This window comes from Myotis brandtii, unplaced genomic scaffold (genome assembly GCF_000412655.1).
Source record: "Myotis brandtii unplaced genomic scaffold, ASM41265v1 scaffold1804, whole genome shotgun sequence".
Taxonomy (NCBI): Eukaryota; Metazoa; Chordata; class Mammalia; order Chiroptera; family Vespertilionidae; genus Myotis; species Myotis brandtii.
The window spans coordinates 315,441-335,190 of NW_005356690.1; the positions used below are offsets into that span (position 1 = coordinate 315,441).

Consider the following 19,750-nt stretch of genomic DNA (forward strand, 5'->3'; position numbering starts at 1 on the left):
AAACCTCCTGCTCGCTTCAGCTGTGTGGCTGCCGGCTGCCATCTTTGTTGGCAGTTAATTTGCATATCTCGCTGGTTAGCCAATGGGAAGCGTAGCGGAGGTACAGTTAATTACCCTTTTTGTCTATTATTAGATAGGACTAGAGGCCCGATGCATGAAATTCGTGCACGGGGGGGAGGGTCCCTCAGCCCAGCCTGCACCCTCTCTAATCCAGGACCCCTCAGGGATGTCGGACTGCCAATTTAGGCCTAATCCCACTGGTATTTTGTTTAGGAGTTTTGCTTCCTAAACCGGCAGTCAGACATCCCTCTTGCAATCTGGGGCTGCTGGTTCCTAACCGCTCACTTCCCTGCCTGCCTGATCACCCCAACTGCTCCCCTACTTACCTGATTGCCCCTAACCACCTCTGCCTGCCTGCCTGATTGCCCCTAACTGCCTCTGCCTGATGTCCCAACTGCTCCCCTGCTGGCCTGATTGCCACTGACTGCTCTCCCCTGCCGGCCTGATCGCCCCTAACCATCTCTGCTTCTGTCCCTGCCACTGTGGCTTTGTCAAGAAGGACGTCCGAGCCCTAACCGGTTTGGCTCAGTGGATAGAGCGTCGGCCTGCGGATTGAAAGGTCCCAGGTTCGATTCCGGTCAAGGGCATGTATTGCAGGCACATCCTCGGTGGGAGGTGTACAGGAGGCAGCTGATTGATGTTTCTCTCCCATCGATGTTTCTAACTCTCTATCCTTCTCCCTTCCTCTCTGTAAAAAAATCAATAAAATATATTTAAACAACAACAACAACAAAAAAAGGATGACCGAAAGACGTCTGGTCTAATTAGCATATTACCCTTTTATTAGTATAGATATGGATTTTACCCAGAATACTATCTGGTAGAAGTGAGGAAGTTGGGATGGCTGTGGGGTTTGGAGAGAACAGTGGGTGAGGATAAACACTGGAGTGAGTCTCTGAGGGGAGGCTAGTTAAGGTTGACATCAACATCCCGGACTGTTTAGGTGAAATCCTTTGGGGGAGAAGTCTGTAGACTACAAACTGGAGGTTTCTGCAATCCTTTAACTGAGATCAGTGCAATGGGAGTAATTTAAATGAGACAGCTCAGGTACTACTTGGCCTTAGAACAGGCTGAATGTTCTTTCACAGACATTTCCAGATCTAACTTTACATCACTGTGTGGTCCAGTGCTTAAAAAGCCTAATAACACCAAATCAAAATGTAAAAAGTTGGAAATTAGGAATGCTGGTGTACTAAAAGAACTCTACATGTATCTTTTTAAAAAAATATATATTTTATTGATTTTTTACAGAAAGGGAGAGGGATAGAGAGTTAGAAACATTGATCAGCTGCCTCCTGCACACCTCCTACTGGGGATGTGCCCACAACCAAGGTACATGCCCTTGACCGGAATCGAACCTGGGACCTTTCAGTCCGCAGGCCGATGCTCTATCCACTGAGCCAAACAGGTTAGGGCTCTACATATATCTTCATGTTGCAGGGGTCCTAGTCTCAGCCAAAGCAGAAGCTAAAGAAAGTATTTTCATTAGAGAGCCAAAGCAGGGGAGAAGTGGAAAAAGCACATAGCTCCTGGTGTTTAGGCAATCAAGTTCAGCACAAAAGATTCTCGTCAATATGATACCCTGAAGACTAATTCTGCTGTAGCTCTAGGAGACAAAATCTTTGGCAAGGATATGAGCAAATTTATGGCACGCACTAGCAAACGTGGCAGTGGGCCAGAGAACAATGAAACTGGAAGAGCATGAAAGGGCTGTTCATAAGCTCACAGGAGACCTTGGAGAATTCTGGGATAACTTGGTGAGATTCTGAAGGTATTCAGATAATGGCAGATGACGGCAAGAGAAAAAGCAATAAAGACAGGGCCATTAATATAATTCTATACCTGAAGGTTATATTAGTTATGTACCTCCTAATACAGTGCTAGCAAGGGTAAAATGAATTTTCCCTTAATTCTAAATCTATCATCGTCTCATATTATACTGGGAGCTCCCTATGTAAGTGTTAAATGCAAGATTAAAATAAATCAGGTTGTAGAAAGATCTCTTGACACATAATAAAATATCTTTTAAAGACTATATGGAAGAAAAAAAGGATGGTCTTACCTTCTGACCATGCTTTGGGAAATAAAGAACATTCAAAGGTTTAGATTCTGGAAAACTGGGCACAGATAATGAGGATGTGAGAGAACTTAATTGGCATGTAAGAAGTGAGGATATAGATTTTTGTTCCATACCTAGTTTAAACTTATTATAACTAATTGTTTAAACAGTATATTATCTACTTAGAGATCCTTTTTAGTTATGAAACTGGCTAGAAGAAAGTGGTTAGGAGAAACACTTATTTATTCTGTTGACCTCAGAATTATCTCTTATAATGAGAAACAGAAAACCAATATAGAACACCAAAGACACTAACAATAGTTAGAGAATAAAGAATTTGGCCTGCCTTTGTTCCTTATTCCTAGTAGCTTCTAAATCTCTGGAATTTGTGGATCTTTTATTGATGGTGGGCCTGATAGTTTATGCTATTGAGGTGGCTCATGGTGGGCCCTGACATAGTTTATATTAATGAGATGACACAGGGTAGGGACTCTAACCATGGTATTAGAAAGCTGGGGCTTTAGCCATGTGATATCAATATGGCTGCTGGGAAGGGAAGTACGGTTGAAGATTGGGTTCAACTGCATGGCTAATCATGCCTACTAATAAACCCCAACAAAAACTTTGAATGCTGAAGCTTGGGTGAGCTTCCCTGGACAGCAATATTCTGCATGCTATCATATATCATCATGTTAAGAGGGTAATACATCCTAACTCCACAGGCAGAGGACAAGGAAAGCTTTGCATTAGAGACACTCCCAGACCTTGCCCTATGTGTCTGTCCTTTTGGCTTATCTGATTTATATCCCCTATATAATAAAAGTGTAGTATGCAAATTGTCCCCTTGACCGGGAGTTATTCCGCGAGTTTGACCACGGGGCGGTGCTGGCCGGGGGATGGAAGGGAGGCCCTGGCTGGCAGCCGCAGGCGGACAGAGGAAGGTGGCCACCGGCAGCAGGCAGCTGGGGGAAGGGAAGGAGGCCCCGGCAGGCAGCCAGCAGCCGCTAGGGACCCTACCCGTGTAGGAATTTCATGCATTGGGCCTCTATAATAAAACTGTGGTCATAAGTCTAGAACTTTTTTGAGTTCTGTAAGTTCTAGTGAATTACGAGAGGGTAATGGGAAGCTTTCAATTTGTAGCCAGCTGGTCTAAAGTAAGGGCATACTTGTGGAGGACTATGCCCTTAACCTGTGAAGTTTGGCCTAACTTTGGGCTAGCTGGTGTCATAAGTCACTGAAGTTACCACTATTTTGCATAGTCTCGTCTCATATATTCTTTTTTTTTACCCCAATTACAGTTTATATTCAATATTATTTTGTATTCGTTTCAGGTGTACAGCATAGTGGTTAGATAATCATATATTTTACCAAGTGTTCCCCCAGATATTTCCAGTACCCACCTGGCACCATACATAGTTATTGCAATACTAGGGGCCTGATGCACGAAAATTTGTGCAAGAGTAGGCCTTCCTTCCCCTGGCTAACGGCACCGGCTTCCCTCTGGCACCCGGAAACTGGGATGCTTCCCTCCTCCAGCCGTGGGCAGGCACCTGGGACCCAGGCTGCTTCCCTCCCCTGGCGCCGGCAGGCACCCAGGACCCGGGTTGGCTTCCCTCGGGCCACCGCAGGCACCCGGGACCCAGGCTGGCTTCCCTCCGGCCCCGGCTTCATCAGGAAGGATGTCTGGAATGACATCCAGGAGATGTCCGGTCTAATTAGCATATTACCCTTTTATTATTATAGATTATTGACTATATCCCCTTTGCTATACTTTACATCCCCATGACTATTTTGCAACTACCAATGTGTACTTCTTAATCCTTTTACCTCTATCACCAAGTATGCCAGCCCCAACCACTCTGGCAACCACCAGTCCACTCTGTGTCTATAAGTCTGTTTCAATTTGTTCATTTTGTTATTTAGATTCCATCTAAGTGAAATATAGTATTTGTCTTTCTTTGACTGACTTATTTCACTTAGCAAAATACATTACATTCTTTACTAATGTATTTTTGCTAGGTTCATAGCATGATAGTATCTGTAGTTTATAGTTCATGAATAAATATGAACATCCTCATGAGCAAATCCCAGTTTCCTTATTAAATCATTCCTGATTCGATAATGAGGTTGCATATGCTTTACACCAGGGGTCCTCAAACTTTTTAAACAGGGGGCCAGTTCACTGTACCTCAGACCGTTGGAGGGCCAGACTATAGTTTAAAAAAAAACTATGAACAAATTCCTATGCACACTGCACATATCTTATTTTGAAGTAAAAAAACAAAACGGGAACAAATACAATATTTGTATTTGCATGTGGCCCGTGGGCCGTAGTTTGAGGACCCCTGCTTTACACAGACAGTGGCAAGTGCTAGGCCATTTTATATGAAACCTTCAGTCTTTACTGCTATTTTACTTAGATTTTGCTGTGGTGTTCTCTTTGCTTCTTTAAATTCTATTTCACTTGATTTTTTTTCTCTGTATTACTAATATAACTAATTTATCTGTGTACTTTACCCCATGACTAGCATTTCATTCTTATCACAGAATCACAAGGAAAACCCTAGGAAGTGTTAAGCTCTGTCATCAAAGACTCGTAGCAGAAGTCATGCTGGACTCCTGGCACATTTATCTAACCACCCAAAGGTTCTTGGACAGCTTAATATGTTTCATCAACATGTGAAACTTTATATTCTTTAGCATTTGAATCAGTAGGTATAACATGACCTATTTCCTTCTATGACAAAAATCTGTTCCCTTTGTAGCATTTTAATTTAGGTTACAATTGATAGAAATTCTGTTTTAGAACTACTAATGTGCCACCCTTCACTTCCTGAATTGTAAACTACATTCTTTCTAACAAAGGATCACAGCCCTTTTTTAAGAAAGCACCTAGGGATTCAGAAAAACTGGTTAAAAATGTTTTATTTCTTCTTTTAGTCAGAAAGCATTTCATGGTTAATAAAAATAGTTTAAAAACAGCTTTGAGATAGAACAGGTGTCTTTCAATTACCATCACATACCTTTAATTCATACTCTATAAACGGATGTGTGCAAACACTTTTATAGTTAGAAGATACTCCTGCTAGGAATGAGTGAACTCCACTGAGAAACCTCATGATCTCTAGAAATTTACACGATACACTATATTCATAGAGTTAACAGATAGAACTTCTCTTTAGAGCACCTAAGGTTCTGTCCAATTTAATTGATTGTCAACTCCCTATTCCTTGCACAAAATAAATACAGATTCAAATACATTTCAAATGTCTTTCTTTCATTACTTCCTAGCTATGTCCACCACATCAAATTGTTTCAGTGGTTATTAATATTTAATACATTTCTTTGGTTTTCTTTATAATTGTTTCATTGGAGCTCAATGAAACAGTGGGGGCATACAGTCTTCAACTTTTGTTGTAATTCATTTTCCACTTTTTAAAAGAAGTTATAGTTTAGTTAGCACTTTGAAAGTACTGTGTACTGCTATTTCTGGTGATCTCATATCTATACATATAAAAGTGTCTGCCTGACTGGTAGCTATGACGGGCACTGACCACCAGGGGGCAGACGCTCAACGAAGGAGCTGTTGTGACATGTACTGGCCATTTACAGAGAAATGGCACCGTGGACTTGGCACCCCCAAAGCAACACTTGGCTTTCCCCAAGTGGGACACAGGCCCCGCCACCACCCCGGAGCGACAGCCCACCAAATCACAGCCGACACTGCTGAGACCCCATGGCTCAAAACGCGGCCCAGAGCCCAGAGTCCAGAGCCCAGCCCAGTCCGGAAACATAATGACATCATGTAGCAACACCTGGCTTCCTTTCCCTAGTGCAGGGGTGGGCAACCCCTGGCACGCATGCCAAACATGGCACACGAAACCCTCTCTTATAATCTTCCATTTACAATTTTTTTCTTAATATCGACTTTTTTTATTTTTCAGATAAATTCAGTGTAGGTGCATCTTAGATAATTTTACATAACAAGTTATCTTAAAGACCATAGACATGGATTGACAAGAGAGGGGAAGAGCAATTTCTATGCCTCTGCCTTAACTCTCCCTGCCTTCCTAGATCCAACCAGTGTTTTGGTTTCATCCACATACGCTTGTGAATCTTTGTTCTCAGTGATGAATTTTGTTAAATCTCCTAATAGGAGTAGCCTGATGGATGAAAGTAGTAGCTCATGCATATCTCTGAAGGTCACGAAATATAAACCTGATGTAAAATCTGTCATCAGTGATGCAGCAGCAAAAGTCCCACTGATAATATCAGATGGAGTCATAAAGATTTCTGTTGGATTATCAGTGTACATGTATACATTAAAAAATAAATGCATTTTTCGTCATCATATACTGTGTTTTTGTCGCTCGAATGAACTTTATTATTTCTTCAAGGTTCTTCACATACGTACACCTTAAGAGATATCAAGTAGGCGTAACATGTTCTCAAAAAATTAGGGTTGGCTCGCAGAAAAATTTTGAGTCAGAGATTTTGCTGGTTTTGGCACGCACTCACAAAAAGGTTGCCCTCCCGTGCCCTAGTGGCCACTAGCCTCCTTGGAGTTTCTTCAGCCCAGGAACCCGACTTGCTTTATAGCCAGGTACAAACATTTCACACTTTAACCAATGTCTGTGAAGTGTTTTCCCATGCCTCATCTCATTTGACCCTCATAGAAGTCCTGGAGTACGTAGATAGGAGACTCAGTGGAATCCTATTTTCTTTTCATTAGCCGGAAAACGGAGATTTAGGAAGTTTAAAAACTTGACCCAACTGAAAAGGAATGGTGGACCTTGAAAATGACTTCAGGTTTTCAAAATGCAGAATATAGTCAAACACTGCTGCAATTAAATATTTTACCCTTTGTTCTCCCTGTGTGATCTACAATAATAATCTGCTTCGTGTTGGTATTTACTGCTGTGTTGCTGACAATTACCTGAAAGAGAAGTTGGGGTGCTTCACTGGGCTGAAAAAAGTTTAGCTAAATAAGAAAGCAGGTCTAATTAAGCAAGTTTATCTATATATATATCAAGTTTTCACTGGCGCCAATCGCATGTGTGTGTTTCGATCTGTCATTGTCAATTGTGAATTTGGTTGACACTTCTATTATAGAGAAAGGGCGAATAGCAATATTAAAATATTTCTTCTAATTCATTTCCTTTCAATGTGCATGAATTCGTGCACCAGGCCTTTAGTTGTCGAATAACATCAGATGTGTGTGGTAATCAGTAATTGTGTATGTTCACACTACTTGAAAAAAGGTGCACATGATTTTTGTGAAAGTACTTGCTGTTGAAGGAGGAAATGATATACCCTTCTAACCAGTGAAAATAATGGAAAAAGGGAAAGATGTCACATTGACATAGTAGAATGAGTAAATGTAGCACCCATACTTGAGTATGCTCAAAGACAATTTAGGAGTTTCTTGGTTCTTCAGACTCCTTTATGTGAATTCTAGTTAGCAACTCTTGTTTTATATTTTATATACTATATATGTAATATATAAAATTAGGGTTGTTAACTTGGATTAATATAAAGAGAACCAAGAACCCTATATATATGTGTGTATATGTGTACACATGTACAGCTGGCCTTCTGTATCCATGAGCTCTGCACCTGTGAATTCAACAAACCAAAGACTGCAATTTTTTTTTTAAGTTATGGTTTTGCTGACTGGACTATGTATTTAGGCCTACAATGACTGCGTCTGTAGTGAACATGTAGAGATTTTTTTTCTTGTCATTACTTCCTAACAATACAGTATAAAAGTTTTTACATAGCATTTACATTGTACTAGGTATTATTAGTAATGGAGAGATGATTTAAAGTATATGGGAGCACTCACCATTTTATTAAAGGGATTTGAGCATCCTTGGATTTTTGGTATTTGAGGTGGGTCCGGAATCCTCTGCAGATAGTGAGGGATGACACTTTTTTTTTTACACTAACTTGCTCTGGTCAAGTGAGAAGCTGGGGCTGGGTTGAGAAATAACTGCGCTTCAGGCTTTTCTCTAGTACCTAAAGTACATCTATGGAACTCTAAGTCTTAGAGGAACTTAGTTTGAAAAAATAAAAATCATTGTACTAACACTATTGATATCACATATATATCAGAATGAGGGTCAGGCGGCTATGGAGGTGGAACAAGAAGTTTACAGAGATAATGATATTTTGGTTCTATTTCACCCCACCCCATGCCCCACACAATGATGAGCCTAATTATATAGCAGATAACTATACAAGCATCAAAAGAATGTAGAAGTGAGAAGTACTACATAATTTCAGAGGAGGGAGTTATAGAAAAAATGACTCAGCTCTGAAAAGATTTTCATCTTACACATCTTTCTTTGCTTGTTACACATATATAATTTAACAATAAACTTAATTTTCTTCCCTGATAGCTCTATGCTAGTTATCATAAAACCACAGTGCTATTAAGATATACTATGCCTTCATAAAATGGCTATATTAACCTGCTTTACAAAATAAAAAAAAATATGATGACAATTGCTAGGTTTGTGATTATGTAAATAGGTAAGTGCTAAGTTTTTGTTCTTCATATTTAAATACTGAGATATGAGATATATAAAATATTGAGGAAAACATTTTTAAAATATTAAAAATCTTTAAAAACACACAAGGGACTCACTGTACTATTTTTGCTACTTTCTTTGAATTTATAATTATTTAAAAATAAAAATTTAAAAATTAATGGAAAACATCCAAACATATATCCACTATAACACATTTGGAAAATACAGAATGGTACACATAAATACAGAATGGTACATATAAAGCCACATTGCTAAAACAAAAACAAAACAACCTGATAAGTTAATAGAAAAATCACTGAAGAGGAAACTAATTTCTTTTAACAATCTAAAACGTGTATCTTTGGAAGACAAAACATTTTAAATGATGATTTCAACATATGATCATCTCAAGCCACTTGTAAGGCCTAAAACATGTTTCCAAAAATTAAAGAAATTGAGCAAAGAGTAAAATCTATTCAAAATAAATTTAATTATAAAGTGCAGAATTTAACATAAATTAAAATGCATTCAGTAACTGCTATTAATTAACAAAAAAAATTTAAAGTAAAGTGCAGATTTGGTTCCAATGAAAACTGAAAATCTGTATGACAATGAAAATTTGGAGAGTGTATGTGAGTAAAGCTTGGACAGGGGAGGTAGGGTAGAAAAGGGAGCAAAATGCCAAGAGAAGGAAGGATGGAGGCATAAAGACTGACAGAATAGCAGTCAGGGAAACTGAGAGAGACACAAATAGGAACAGTGGAACAGTGAGGTAGGAAGAAAGAGAGGCACAGAAGAATAAAAGAAGAGTGAGAGAGGAAGAAAGAAGGGGTGGGGAGACAGACGGAGAGAGGGAGAGGGAAAGATGGACTAAGAAATGGAAGGAAGACACAGAGAGATAGAAACACACCCAGAGAAACACTAGCAAAACCTAAAGAAAAGAAATGAAAGGTTACAAAAAAGAAAAAAGTGAAATGTGACAAAGGATGAATAAAACCAGCTGTAGGTAAGAATGTAGAGTGTGTACTATTTTTTTTCTTTTGTAGTTCTCAATATAAAATTTAAAAGAATACCCGAAGCTTAAAAAAGAAATGATGATAAAATTCTCCTGGCATTAGGTTGAAATAATGTATCTGATAAAAGACTCTAATTTTAATAATAGCTATTAATATTTTCATGATCCTAAATTACTTACAGTTGCAAATAAGAAAAAAATAAAAGGAAGAGTAATGATATTCAGCATTGATGAAAGGCCAGTTAGTGATTTTACTGTAATCTCCTCTATAAAAAAGACAGAGCTATTTTTCAAGCTCAGAACAACTTTCATATGGAGAAGGTGAAGACTGAAAATATCACAGCAATTTTGAATACTGTTAAAATTTTGGCTAATTCAAGGTAAAAAGCAAGGAGAACTTTTAAAATCCTTTCAAAAAGTTAGTTACACATTAATGGACATAGTTACTCAGTATCACCTATATGGTGAGATTCCAGTCTGAAAAATCACAAAATATCAAAATAAATGTCAAAGTTTTCAGACAGTATGATTAGAAATCAGATCTAGAAAAATGACAGTTGACTAGCATTTGCTCTCTTTTGCAATGCGGTATCTGATTATGCTAAATATAGTAATGACAGATCTAGGTTTTGCTATTATAAGCACTTTAAAAATTATTCTACCCCCCCCTCAAAAAGAAGGGTAAAAAAATTAACATTAATTTCAAAAGTTGAGGGCTCTTAGTTTAATTCCCAAAAGAAGGCTCTCATCCACACTGTATTTGTTTCACCATGAAAATTTTAAGATTGAAAAAGACGTACACCATGTCTATTTTAAGATGAACTCGAAAGTGAAGTCATTTTTCCAACCGACAATTTGTTCTGCTATATGCAAATACCAATGAGCACACATATAAACCATTCTATCAACAAGGTACAAGGAGTATCACAAATTTTGGGGGTAGGGGAGAAGAAACTTGTACTACAGCTGAGAAGTGGTTCCTATTCCTCATTCTGTCAACCTAAACAAATACATCATTACAAAAATAAACAAAAACCTTGGACATGGCAAGGATTTTACCTCACACATGTGCCTTGCAATAATTAAGGTACTACGTGAACATAAATAACTCTTCATATATTTGGTTACCTTTTGCACACATTTATTAAAGGAATTAAGAGTCACATACCTTCATTGTATTGGTATTTGCTTCCTCACACAGAGTAAATGAAAATGTACTTTCCATAGTATCTGTAAACTGATGCTCTGCATTGCTCCTCCAGAGCTCACCACACACACAGCCGGCTGATTAGGCATTGGGAGAGCGCTGCGAAAGCACTCGCCGAGGACTCAGAGACAATAGAAAGTCAACAGCTGTATGTTGTGATGTCAGTAACACTCTAGCCAGTCACCACCCAGAATATCTGAAATGCATCAGAAGCTATATTGAGCTCTTCATCAGCAATTCACAGAAGCAGTGAGGCAAAAGCCCATGAAACTGTAAATGTGCAAAGACTGTCAGGATTTTTGAGATTTCTCGCTATTAAAAATTTGTTGTACACTGATGCTTGACCTCACACTGATGAAAATAGTTGAAAGAATATTTCCTCTAATTCCCTAAGGAATAAAATGTATAGAATCTAGGCATAGTTAATACATCAGATTTTTAATAACTCTGACACTTTAATATGACTAACAAAAAGCTTAAAAAAAATCAAAGACCATCTGCCTACAAAAGCTGACATACCATGATAGTTTTGCATTTTCAAACTGACTTAATTGTTACAAAGAAAATGTATTAAGAGAATAATTCCTTATTTCTTAATTTGTTTTTGCTAAAATGAGCATGCTTATTCTGCCAGGAGCATTACTTCTTTATACCAACAGATGGAGACAGCAATAGAACTGCGATCATAGGACAATTCTGCTTGTGTCAGATGCTTGTCTGTCTATATCAGCTCAAGTGGTGAACTTACAAGAAAAGGAATCAAATGAAACCAAATTTTATAAAACTCAATGTTCAATAACTATGAGGATATAGACAAAATAAAATGAAGGAAAAACCAACTGTGTCTAATGGACAGAACCTCGAATAAGCAGATGTGGTTTTTTAAAAAAATTCTAATTGATTTCTGCGATAGCTGGGTAAAGCACATGCACGTGTTTCCCATTTCATGAAACAAAGATCCCTCTTTCTGTAAGCATATAGGAATGCTGTATAAGGATCCTATCAGACAAGGCTCATACACTACCTGTCCTACTATAAGGAAAAATGAATGCCACTAACCAGAAGTACTACTTTTCTTTGCCACTAAAAGGTTAAGTTTTACAGTTTATATAACCCTACAGATCAGCAGTGCCCTATGTACTAGCTTAGCAAACAGCAAAGGAAGACACTGACTTTATAACTGGAAAATGACACTGCTTTTTCAAAATAGGCTCTATTTCAACCCTTTAAGTAGACTTTAGTTAACTATATATATAAAAGCCTAAGTGACTGAATGTCCGAATGACCAGTCAACCGGTCACTATGATGCATACTGACCACCAGGGGGCAGACACTCAATGTAGGAGCTTCCCCCTGGTGGTCAGTGCTCTCCCACAGCCAACCTCCCATGGCAGGTCAACCTCCCGCGGCCCCTCCCCTGCCGGCCAACCTCCAACGTCCCTCCCCGGCCCTGATCATGCACTGGTGGGGTCCTTCGGCCTGGCCTGTGCCCTCTCGCAATCCAGGACCCCTTGGGGGATGTTGGAGAGCTGGTTTCAGCCTGATCCTGCAGGCCAGGCCGAGGGACCCCACTGATGCACAAATTCGTGCACTGGGCCTCTAGTAATATGTATAAATCCACAAAACCTTCCCTAATTATTCAAACAACAAAGATGGTAAGACAACTAGTATCAATGATTCTTGTCTGAGAGGTTTCACAATGAAGTTTACCCAAAGACCTATTTTCCCAGTGTACAATCCTTTATAATGCCATGTACTTTTGGTACTCATATACTTACTTGCAAGAGGTAAAAATCAAGTACCAATCTGAGCACCTCAAAAATGAATATCCAAAACCCTGACTTTTTCAGAAATGGTTCAACTTTTATCAAAGGGTACAAATGATACAAATGATTTGTTATTTATGAGAAACATATATTCAAGGCAGCTTTCCTTAAAACTGTAGTAAGAGCTCTTGTTACGAAACACATGGATAAACTAAAATGCAGAATAATGAAGGAATGGACTTTCATTGTTGCAAAAATTAAAGTAAATAGTATTTCTACCAGCTAGAATGATGAAAATAAATTCACTTGTATACATGGATGACAATATTTCAAATGATTCTATTTTTTGAGTTATAAAAATTGTCAGACCTTATAAATTCAAGTAATTCTGAATTTGTAAAAGATAATAATATATTTTAAAATGTAGTTATCATTATTGTCAAGTAGATGCAGCCATCTACCAGTAATTTTGAAGGGAAAGGGCTTAGCTGTTAATCATGAGCTCTGGTAATGAACGCTTAACTTAGGAATAATCTACAAATAGCTAATAAGACACAGAAATGTCAATATTATTTTTGGCTACTATACCATTAATCACATAGGTTAGCTTTAAGTGTTCAATGCTAATAGTGAAACAGATTTAGAAGATTTCTTATGAAGCCTTGAACTGTGCTTAAAACATGCTACCAACGTCAGGTAATAAGAAAAAACTTTCAAAGAATAAATCCTCAAAAAGAGAAATAGAATTGAACAGATTAATTTTGTGCTTGCGACTCAAATTTCATACTGTATTTCTTAGAATGCTCAGCAACTTCATCTTCAAAAACAGAAGCACACTGACTCAATTAACACAGTGTTTAACTATAGTTATAAGGTAAAGAGGTAATTCCCAACTGAATTATAGGAACTGGGGCAGCTATGGAAGTAATAACAGATATTTAATTGTCTAAATCTAATTACTGGCTGCTGATAAACTTTCTAAATTTTGTGATGCCTTAGCTCTTATATGGTTTTTTAAGTACTTGAACTTTAAAGGTGAAAATAATATTTGAAGCTTAATTCTCTCACATATTGTCCAAGACATTCTAAATAAGTAGAGCAAATGATTATCATTACCAAGGGCCATCTTATGGCAACTAATTTTTAAGAAATTTAGCATTTTCTTAGAAGTAGAAAATTAATATTCTGTAACTACTAATGTAATAGCGAATCTGACAAAGATCATGAATAGATGAAAAAAACCTATTAGATGAAAGACTGTTATTAAACAAGACATTCTCTACCTTAAACAAATGAGAAAATTTATTATCACCACTAATATGACAGGCTAACAGTATATGCCTCCTGATCATCTATGCAGTACTCCTCTGAAAATATTTTATTTGAATCTAATAAGAAAACAATTTGCTAAATTTATTAGACTGTGGGCCATTATAGAAGACAGTTATCTTGAATTCTTCAAATATCAATATTATGAAACAAAAAAATAGGCAAAATTATAAAAGACCAGAGACACTACCACAATCCTATATAACAAAGAGGTAATATGCAAATTGACTGTCACACCCTCACACAAGATGGCCGACAGGGGAAGGAGGGTAGTTAGGGGCAACCAGGCCTGCAGGGGAGGGCAGTTGGGGGCGACCAGGCTTGCAGAGGAGTGGTTAGGGGGTGATCAGGCTGGCAGGCAGGTGAGCGGTTGGGAGCCAGCAGTCTCAGATTGTGAGAGGGATCCCAGATTGGAGAGGGTGCAGGCCAGGTTGAGGGACCCCCCGCCCCCCCCGTGCACAAATTTCATGCACTGGGCCTCTAGTATATATTATATTTGACCAGATTCTGTTTTTGTAAAAAAACTATGAATGATATTTAGAACAAGTGGGGAGTACAGATATGACAATATATTAGATGATAATATTTCATCAATGTGAAATTCTGGGGGTGTGATAAAAATACCTGGAAGAGGAGAGGAGACGAGAGGGGGCGAGAGAGAGAGAAAAAAAAAGAGAGAGAGAGATACACACACACACACCAAATGGGAAAAATGTTAAGAAGTGGTAAAGCCAGAGGCTGATGTTTATTATATTATCTTTAAACGCTTTTGTACAACCTTTAGTAGCACTTCTTAAATTTTCCTCTTATATTTACAGTAGCACTTTTTATATATTAAAAGTTTAATACATCTTTTAAACTGTACTTTTTAAAGAATTTTTAATAATGTTTTATCTATTAGTATGATGTACAATATTCTCCTTTTGAAAACTCAGTAATGTGAAGTATAATGTGAAGTAAAAATACCATTTTAAAAATTGTATTTTATTTTTCCCATCACCATTTATCCCCTCTATGCCCTTTTCCACTTCCACCGCCCAACCCCACCATCAAAACACTGTTGTCCATGTACATGAGTTCTCTTTTTTCTTTATTGCTCAAACCCCTACCTCCCCCTACCAAAATCCCCTCGACCAAAGCTATCTGCCTGCTATCTATGAGTCTGTCTAAAAAATACCACATTTTGAAGCATAAAAAATAGTCTACAGGGGTCATTATCCTGCTAAAGGAGGGTTCTTTCCACCATCACCCTCAACCACTCCTTGTTTTGAGTAAGTTAGTCTCCCCAGATGGTATTCTCTATGAGAGACATATGGCAGTAGACAGGGAATACAAGATAACCAAGGCATCTGGACCCTGGTAATTTCCTCATTCCCATGAAATTCTGCTACTTTAAATGAATATAAAATTACAATAACATAAAAGGAGGTAATTCATTTCCTCTGGTCTATTTTTACCTTTCAGCCAGAATAGTTCACTTAACATGTTAAGTGCCAACACTGTTTTGTCTTCCTTTCAGTTTATCTCACGATATCTGATTTCACCGATATGCTGGTGGCACCAGTGACTGACACGGCGCTTAACGTGTTAATAAAAACACGTTTCTAATAACTGTCGATAAATAATAAAAGTACAAAAATCCTGAGTTGGCTTGGTCAACATACTTTTATTTTTTATTATACACCCTTAGTAAAATGCTTCGATTTATGAAATAACCAACAGTAATTTTACACTTGCAATGGAACTCAAAACCCCTTTATAGTTCAGGAAAGTAAAGCTCAGAAGTGAAGTGACATGATGACTATCTTACAATAAACTGAACATTAGTCTTAACATAAACTAATCAGATTCTATAACAGGTTTCTATCACACATTACTTTGACATGGCCCAACATTAACCTGACCTAACCTGTTGACTTGTTTGCTCTTATTAGATCTGATAAATTGCAAAGGTAGCCTATATAATAAAGAGCTAATATGCTAATGGTCGTGAAGCCCTCATGCTGTAAAGACGGTTCAGCAGGAGGCTGCGTGTGTGGTGGGGCGGAGCCTCTGCGTTGCTCTGGAGATGGGGTGGAAGAGGAGCTGCCGCGTTGCTCGGGAAATGGGGCGGAAGTGGGGAGGCGCCTGGAGGAGGCAGGACCATCCCGTGGCAGGGAGGGTGGGGGTGAGAGCCTGTAGCGCCCTCCTCACCAGTCCTTCACCACCCACCTGCCAGGGGAAGAAGCGCAGCATGTGGGTCGCCAGGAAGCAGCGCTCGAAACTCTGCAGCAGGTGTAAGGCTTCCACGCTCTCCTCCAGCACCATGATGGGGTGGAGCCGCCGCATTGCTCTGCAGATGAGGCTGAAGCAGGGAGGTGCCTGGAGGCAGGACCAGCCCAAGGTGACTCACGGGACTGAGGGCAGGGCTTGAAGCGGCCAGAGAAGGCCAAGGGGTTGGAGGTGGGGTCAGGTGTGCTCCAGCTCTGGATGGAGAGGTTAGGGTGTCAAGGCAGGGTGGCGAGTGGGGCTGCGCAATTTCAAGCGCTGGGCCTCTAGTATAATATAAACATGAAGGAATTATGTCTCTCACAGCATGGATTACTTTCATCTTGAGAACCATGAAGTTCATTCCTAGACTGCTTTTTCCTGTGTCCTGTCATAATGAGTCTCCAACTGTCTTATTACTTACTAGAGGCCTGGTGCACAATATTCGTGCACAGGTAGGTTCCCTAGGCCTGGCCGATGATCAGGGCCAATCAGGGCTTTCCGGCTGCAAGCCGGGGCCTCCCTTCGTTCTGCGCTTCCCCCTGGTGGTCAACACACGTCATAGTGAGTGATCGAACTACCGGTCTCTACGTCAAACTCCCAAGGGGACACTTTGCATATTAGCCTTTTATATATATAGAAGATATTTAGATGTCATGTAGCATTTTTAACGTATGTTGCACCTGAGTATTTTCTCCCCTGAAGTGGAAATATTTCATGACTTGTTTCCTGCCCAATTAATACAAATGTGCAGTTAGAGTAAAAAAACAAACAAAACAAAACAGTGCTTTGGTAGCAATCACCTAAGATTAATGTCAATACACTCATTTCTGCCCTAACTGGTTTGGCTCAGTGGATAGAGTGTCAGCCTGCAGACTCAAGGGTCCCAGGTTCAATTCCGGTCAAGGGCATGTACCTTGGTTGCGGGCACATCCCCAGTAGGGACTGTGCAGGAGGCAGCTGGTCGATGTTTCTCTCTCATCGATGTTTCTAACTCTCTATCCCTCTCCCTTCCTCACTGTAAAAAAAAATCAATAAAATATATCTTAAAAAAATAAAATAAAAATAAAACCACAATAAACAAGTAAATCACTTTGAAAAGGGGAAGGTCTTTAAAAAAATACACTAATTTCTTTCCTACTTATGTCACAAAAATGTAGCATATGTAGTATGCCAGGTAGCAAGCATTTTGCAAAATATTAATTTAATTAGTCCTCATGACAATAACCTTAAAAGATACTGTCATTCCTATTTTGAAGGTGAAAAGACAGAGGTACAAATAGATTAAGTGACTTATCCATGTAATGATAGCATTAATGCCAAGGAAGGGTAAGTTTTTATAATGAGGCTGAAGACATGAGTAGGAGCAAAACAGAAAAGGCCTTGTGAATGGAGTTTAAGGCCTGGAACTTTTCCTGAGACTAATTACGGAGACAATAAAGATAATCTGGTTAGTGACATGAACATATTTTTCATTTCGGGAGGGACAAATAAATGGATGAGCTAGGGAGAGTACATACAGAGATTAAGTAAGGAGTTGAAGGTGGACTCCTGGGGAATAAAAAAAATTCTATTTAGACCGTTATAATGCTATAACAAAAACAGCAATAACAATACATGGGTCTTGTGAATCTATATGTATTCTTAGTTCAACTAGTAAGAGTTCCAATAGCAAAGATTATTGTATTATCAAAACCTATCTGGTTTCTCCATTTAGGTAACAAGAGTTCAGGTATCAAGAGATACCTGTATCTTAAACCCGAATCTATTTTTAAAAACTTATTTGGAAATAATTTTAGACTTAGAGAATAGCGGAGTACTGTACACTTCATTCAACTTTCCTAATGATAATGATACATAATTATAGTGCTATTGAAATCAGAAAATTAACATTGATAGAATACTATGAACTAATCTACACACCTTATTCAAATTCCTTTATCAAATGAATTTTCTAGTTTCCCACTAATATCCTTTTAAAAACAAATCTAGAATCTCAAATTGCATTTAGTTATCATGTCTGCTTAATCTCCATCCTGTGAATTCCTCAGACTTTGTCTCTCATAATCTATACAACTCTGAAAAACACTGGTTGGTTATTTTGTAAAATAACTATCAATTTAGGCTTGCTCTATCCTGAGTAGATTAAGTGTATGCATTTTTGGCAAGAATACCACAAAAGTGAAATTGTGCCCTTCTCAGGGTACCATATCTGGGTATGCATGATGTTGATATGTCTTATAACTGGTAAATTTTACTTTGATAAACTTGGCTAAGGTGGTGTCTACCATGTTTTTCCTATAGTTACTATTTTTTTCCTTTGTAACTAACAAGTATCTTGTGAGGAGAAAATATTGTTTCTCATAATTTCACTAATTTTAGCATCCATTGATAGTTCTTTATGCAATAATTATTACAGTGCTGTTTGCCTAAAGGTGATTTTAATTTCCCTCTTCTATATTAATCAGAATTCCATTGTAAGAAAGCGCTGTCCCTACTCCCCATTTATTAATGTATTTATTTATATGCATGAGTGTCTGGATACATATTTTATTCTGTGTACTATAATCCAATACTTTCATTTTAAAAATTACATTCTGGTACTACATGATATTCCAGGTTCATCTTGTATTTTCCTTACCCCAGCCTCAGACTCAACCATTTCATTAAGGATCCATGGTTCCTTTCTCTGGAGAATATTTAGAGAAGATCCTGGCCCGCAAATGCTCACTGTGACTAGGGTCTCACTGATCTTGGCCTCTCTCAGGACAGAAGTAGGACATACACCTTCACACATCTGTATTTATGAATTTGCATATATAAGAAAACATGGGTTCATATGGATATCTCTAACTCCAGTCAAAGAAAACAGGGTTCATTCTAGCCTATTCCTTTCTTTACCTGTAACTGCTTACCCAACAGCAAGAAATCACCCATTCATTATCTACAATATACTAGTATTCATTTACTCGTTCAATCTTAGTATACACAAAAGATCGTTTCAGAATTTCTAACTAATACCTCTGTGAGAAACACATTTATTACATACAGTACAATATTTGCTCTTTCTGCCTTTAACCTTAGAGTACATAATTAAAACAGTTTTCCAAAGTAACTTAGTTCCCTTTCTTCCCCACTCAAATTAGTGTGATATTTACTTGTAATATAGATTCATTTGTTAACTGTTTTTTATTCAATTTTGGAATACCTCCCCACCTATACCCCAAACACACATTCATACTGATTTTTATTTATTTTTGGTGGGTATGTGATAAATTGCCAGAGTTCTAAAAGTCAGAGAGCTATACAAAAAGTACAGTTGGAGAAGTGTTGCTCCCCTCTCATCCCTAGTATCTCCTTTTCATTATCTCCAATCTTTCTACCCCTTTCTACCCATTCCCTGTAGGAAACAAATTTCATTAGTTTCTGGTTTATTATTCCTGTATTTCATTTACATAAATAAGCAGTTACATGTGTATACATCTCTTTTCTTAGATGAAGACTAGCATGCTAGACACTCTTTGTTTCACTTAA

The 19,750-nt window shown here is 38.3% G+C and overlaps 1 protein-coding gene across 3 annotated transcripts in view; it reads right to left on the minus strand.

Moving 5' to 3' along the window:
* The window catches only part of R3HDM1 (R3H domain containing 1), a 184,916-nt gene that overhangs the window by 127,139 nt on the left and 38,027 nt on the right, over window positions 1-19,750 (minus strand). Inside the window, exon 1 of one of the 3 annotated variants that reach the window (XM_014537646.1) lies at window positions 10,836-10,981. The exons of the other annotated variants lie outside the window; for them this stretch is intronic. The gene's annotated coding sequence lies outside the window, so the exon portion shown is untranslated. Of the gene's footprint in view, window positions 1-10,835; window positions 10,982-19,750 lie in introns of those variants that run through there. 3 annotated transcript variants of the gene reach the window in all.